The sequence below is a fragment of the Pinus tabuliformis genome, chromosome 1_1 (assembly GCF_031772625.1).
Source record: "Pinus tabuliformis cultivar Carrire ecotype Pingquan chromosome 1_1, CPIR1, whole genome shotgun sequence".
Taxonomy (NCBI): Eukaryota; Viridiplantae; Streptophyta; class Pinopsida; order Pinales; family Pinaceae; genus Pinus; species Pinus tabuliformis.
Window position 1 is genome coordinate 585,327,847 of NC_142297.1, and position 6,000 is coordinate 585,333,846.

At 36.1% G+C, this 6,000-nt stretch overlaps 1 pseudogene across 1 annotated transcript; it reads right to left on the bottom strand.

Moving 5' to 3' along the window:
• Positions 1-644: 644 nt before the first annotated feature.
• On the bottom strand, positions 645-5,065 carry LOC149214603 (beta-phenylalanine coenzyme A ligase-like; annotated as a pseudogene). The gene is made up of 6 exons (XR_016250403.1): positions 3,738-5,065; positions 2,428-2,617; positions 1,896-2,041; positions 1,707-1,774; positions 1,060-1,153; positions 645-874 (listed from the first exon to the last, which is right to left on the bottom strand). The product of XR_016250403.1 is annotated as a beta-phenylalanine coenzyme A ligase-like (transcript).
• Positions 5,066-6,000: the final 935 nt, after the last annotated feature.

Below are 6,000 nucleotides of genomic sequence, written 5' to 3' on the forward strand. Positions count from 1 at the left end.
GATATAAACATTGGTTTTCAAGAGAAATTGCAATTAACAATGTACAAATTACTGAATAAATAATTACCAATTAAACTTTTAAGTCACGTTTAAAGGTGCAATTAAGTTGAGCTTTTATCTTTTCATTCAATTGATGGACACTGAATATTAAATATAAGATAAATATATAGGAGTAGCATGTCAGTTTTATAAAGAAGATTCTTTTTATTATTAATAAAAATATAGATAGTTAGTTTCATTTTAAAGAGTTATAAATACAAGACTTAAAAGGTTGTAAATATTTGAAGGGTTGTAAATATGAGTTATTAATTGTTTTTACTCAAAACCTGATAAATAGCAATTTAGCAATTTCTTTTTAATTGAGTGACTCAAATTCATGTTTCTTTAGGTTGAAGGTAAACCCACTAAAGTGGAAAAAATTGTGATGCCAATAATTAGAGGGATTGTCATCATGGGGTGATAAGAAATTTAATATTCCAAGAAGAGGAGGTAGTAGTAGACTCTAAATAAATTAGCAATGCAACAACATAAATGTTTGCAATGAATTTAGAGAGATCCACCTTGTTGAATAATGCGCACACTACATGGATAATGGATTTCCGCACTTTATGCCTTAAGGCATTTTCTTTGCAACATCTGGTGCAAATACTAGTTATACTCATTTACGGGTACTACAATATCTCTCCAGAGTACAACATCTCTTCAAAGCTCTTTATCACTTTTATACTAAATTGTAGAAGGCCAGTCCAACCGCAAATACATCATAATCTGGAGATGGCCAATTTAATAAATCCTTTCTTAATATCTTTCATACCGCATTTTTTGGAATCTCATTTACAAAAGCCACATGACGAACCTTCTTATATGGTGCCACCTATGAAGACAAATCCAAACCAGGAAGAAGTATGACATGTTTAATAATGATGGTAGTGACATAATTTGGGAAGCTTGATGAAATAATTAAAAAATTCAAAACTATCCCCCTGCTAGTTAGCAATTTTCAAAACCTCTATTGACAGTCTAAATATACCGTATTTACAACGCAAATTACCTGTAGACTACAAAGTTGATTACACTGTTTTGAGATAGTGTGCTTCCCCGTTTCGTTACAATATATGTCATTGGAACCAGGCCAGCTTCTTTGTCTGGAAACCTGAAACCATGCATAATATTTTAAATATGACTCTTCAACACCATAGAAATCAATGACCAGGTATAATATATTTTGCATAGAGGATTCCTTGTGATTGACACAACTCAGGATTATAATTGTAAACTTTGTACCTTTGACTCTTAGGGGATCGGTCACATCATGAGCGTTGGTCTTTTAGTAGCCTACCTTGTATCTACCATAATAACCTAACAGAATACAACATGATGTTGATTTGGTTTGGGTGAAGCACAAGGCCCAAGTATAACTCTGTGATGATTAGGCATTCATGATTATTAGGAATCCATGTCTTTACTGTGGCTTGGGAAGTTCATATCAGCTGGTTATAAATACAACACCTATAGGCATTTTGCACCATTAGGTCAAGAGAATTTGAGATGAAACCTTATAGTTAACTAACAGAATAGGAAACCACTCTGAAGTAGTTTTCACGTCAGTTTCTGAACAATGGTCATGGCAAATGAAAATTTAAAAAAGGCAAGAATTACTCAGAACTACATGCTAAAAATTGAGTATGAAGAAACATTGTACTTACGGTATTACCGCAACATCTGTAATCTCAGGGTGAGAATGTAGAAGTGATTCTAATTCAGCAAGAGCAACCTACAATGCCATGTCCAGGAAAAATTAAAAATTATGTTATGGTTGAGGTTAAGTATTGAATCATTTGCAAAATTTGGACATCAACAATTTAAGGGACTTCTCAAAGAGAAGCAGATTATACCTGGTAACCGTTATATTTGATCAACTCTTTCAATCTGTCCACTACAAAGATGTAGCCTTCATGATCAATGTAACAGAGGTCACCTGTTCGTAGCCAACCATCCGAATCCAGAGTTGAATTAGTCGCTTCCGGATTGCTGAAATAACCTGCAATAGAGTAAAACTGATTTTTTAAATCTTTAAATCTGACCTTTAAAAGATCTGTTTATTTAAGGCAATGATACATATCCACGATCCTCATCTGCCAGAAGTTTCCTTTTCCAAAAGATGTAATTTTCTCAGGGTTAAGCGAAGAAGTCAAGTTCAAGGGCTTGCTTCACCACAGCTAATTGAGAACCTCCAGAGAATTGGATTGGAATTCTTTCCACTTGCATAACTCTATTCCACCATCTTAAAATTTTGTTTGTTGGTATAAAACTTCGATGAAATACTTCTCCTCTAGAGCAGGTTTCGAACTATGCATTGTATTTAAGGTTGTCTCTTGTTCAATATCTTTATTATGAACAAAAGAAAGTTTCAGAAAGAGAACATACCTTTCATGACATATGGACCACGAAGTCACAGTTCTCCTTTCTGGTTTGGGGGCAGAGGAGCTCCTGAAACAGGATCAACTATCTTTGCTTCAGTATTTGGAGACAAGAAGCCAGCCGTTCCATAGTGTCTACTTTCTTCTTGACTGTCTGTGGATGCCCCCATTCCCATTGTTTCCGTTAGCCCATAGCGCTGCAAAATATCATGCAACCTTACTTGAGAAAAAGCATAGCCTAGGTGTAAGCTTACCGAGATAGTTGTAAGGTCATGGCTCTAATACCTTGGTAGCAAGCAAAAAAATGGCGGAAACTGTCTTAGTTGTTGATGATTAGTCAGAGATATTCAATGCTCAATGCAAGCCCCTGTACTTGTTAGATACTTGTTTGTAAGCATGGCTAGGCATATACACGCTGGCTAAGAAGACCCCATAGGTGTGATGTTGCTAATATCTGCGATCCACCATCCAGGATATACTTCAAATTACCTCTAAATGCTTTTTATGTTTGGTACACGTGCCCCTGGGCTCTAGAGTATCATATGGATGGGAAAAAGCTATCAGTCAAACCTCTGTGCAGACCAAGAAAAGGCTGATCCTACCCATAAAATCATCTGCTCAGTAGTCTTCAAGTTTGTGACTAGCTATTTTTTAATCCCAGATGCCTAGTTCACCCAAGCTACAGCAATTTGGTCCCAAAGACAAACACCACTACTGTGCACAGATTTAGCCAGACTACACAACCTGGTTTGTTAAGAGGAAGGAAATCTGCTTAACATCGAAGCCGGAATATAGTCTAATGAACTCTACTTTTCCTTGAGGTAAGTGATTCTTGAATGCAGATTCTTGTTTCTAAAAACTTGAAAAAAGTCCGTGGATTTTAATCTTGACTTTGTTATAGCTAACTAGAAGGAAAAGTTATTGCTTATTAGTTCAATTCCAAAGTACTTTTCTCTGATCCATAGCTAGGGCCAGATGCATTTCAACAATAGATTCCAAATCTGGCTAGTAAAAGCTTTGTTGTATAGGTACTGAAAGGTCAATCCTGTGTTTAAAGGTAAAGATAGAAGGCCCCTGTTAGCCCTCATTTTCCCTTACAGGAAGACCACTGCACTAGGCTAAAAATGAATGAGGCACACTTAACCTACCTAATAAAGACGGATAGTAACTTTTTATACCCGAGTGGTTGAAGAGAGTGATTATCTAGTCAGTGTCCATATCTTTAAATTATGTAAAAGAAAGCAAAGTTAGTGTTCTAGTATTTGTATTTATATAGTAAGTAGACCAGCATGGCAGAAAAGAAGAAAACAACTTTACTTGTCTTATTGCGACTCCAGGGAACCAAGAAATAAACTCCTCTGTAGACTCTTTGGTCAGGGGAGCTCCACCACATATAACAGTGTGCAAAGAACTCAAATCATATTTCTTTGCAATATCGACTTTGTTCATAGCCAACAGGATGGGAGGCACAAGAGGCAAATAGGTGATTCTGTACTTCTGAATTAACCGAAGCATCTCCACGAGATCAAACTTAGACAGCACAACAATGGTGGATCCGGAACCAAGCAACGCACAAGCAAAAGCCGCAAGCCCATATATGTGAAACATGGGCACCATACCCAGGAACGAATCAGTCTGATTCCGGGTACTATTCTCAGGAGTGAATCCCAAGCGCTTCAGCACAATGCAAACCATAGCAATCAGATTTCTGTGGGTGGAAATGACCCCTTTGCTCATTCCAGTAGTCCCGGAGGAATAGAGCAGTGTGGCAGTATCGTCTTGCCGGATTTTAACAACAGGGGCATGGGCAGGATTCGAAGTCAGGAGCTTGTCTAGAGTAGAGATGTAATTTTGGTCATTCTGGGAGGTTAATTCAGATGAAGAAGAAGAAATGAGCACAATGGCCAATTTGGTGGCTGCCAATTTGACAGCCAAAGATGGCGTGGCGAAGGCCAACACGGCTGCCGAGTCTCTGGCCTGCTTCGCTATCTCAGCCGCAGTATTTAGCGGATTGGTGGTCGTAACGATGGCTCCAATGGACAAGACAGCCATGCAGATTATGGGGAAATACATTGAATTCGCCGAGAGGATGAGTACAACATCGGATTTTCTGATGCCAAGGCCGGCTAAACCAGCGGCAAGTGACTTTACGCTCTGCCATAGTTGAAGAAATGTGGTGGTTTCCCAGTGACAGAGTCGATGAAGGCTATGCGGTCATTGTGGCGAAGCGAGGAGACGTAGGTGGGGAGATCCAGGAATTCGTCTTGGGGAAAATCCACTGGTTTTCGATTGCTGTAGTATGGATTTTCGATTGCTGTAGTGCGTCTGGTTGGAGCTGCTGCGGGGATCGATCTGGAGACCCATTGCTCTGTGGAATTCTGGATTCAATACACGAGGAAAAAAGAAAATAAATTTGTGTGCAGGGAAGGGAATTAGCAGATGGACGGAATGGAAAGGATTGGGACTGGGTTTTCATGGTATATATAGATGCTGGCTCTGTTAATACGACAAAATATAGTACAAGGACGATGGCCTGTGATGCTCGTTCTGTTAATATATGGTAACAGGCCGAGGGCCTGTGCAGCTTCGTGCTTGACTTTTAAAATTTGGTAGGTGGCGACTGCGCGCGAGATAGTTATGGAGGGCTGTTGGGATTTTATTATGATCGGAGTTACATAATATGGAACCTTTATGGATGTGGGTTTTTTTTAATGGTTATGGATGCACCACAATTATCACAAGGTATCTTGTCTTCTCATTGGAAAAAAAAATAGGTTTTTTCTAAGTTATTAGAAAGAAATTCAGATTTGTGTTATTTAAATTAGTTTTTTTATTGTATATATTGGGCATTTGGATTGTAGAGGTTACTTATCAAGTTTGTGATAAATTATCGTTAAATTAGAAATTAAATAAAAAAACTCACAAAGTTTCTAAAAAATCTCACTAAAGACAACTCATTTTAGTTATCTAGCACAAAAGTTAGAATAATTAAAGATAGTATCTTTACATTAAATATCAGATTATATAAATATATAATAGGGACTTTTAGGTATCTTTTTAGCGGGAAAGTTGGAATCATTGTATTTAATATTATAATATATTAATTTATAATAAACATTAAAATATTTACTTCATTAATTTATAATATACATCAAAATATTTACTTTATTCAATTGAAATTTAAAAAATAATAAAAACTGTCTATATTATAATTTTTTCTTCATTATTATTATTGATTATAAAAGTAATTAACATACAAGTTAAACATATATAGATTTAAAAAAACAAGTAATAAGATTCTTAACCATGGAGATTCACCCTTATTTTATCATGGAGATTCTTGTAAATAGATTTTGTTACAATATATGAGCCAATACCATGACTACAACTCATTTCATACAACATGTTTTTAATTAATCAATTATATTAAATGGAGAAAAAGGCATAATTATTTTAGAGATAAATTTTAACATTGATTATTATTAAAAATATTCTAGAATATTCTATGGAAGTTAAATCTCTATAATTCACCTAATAATTATTATGTTGATAGACATGCCTATTTAAATATAGGCCTTCC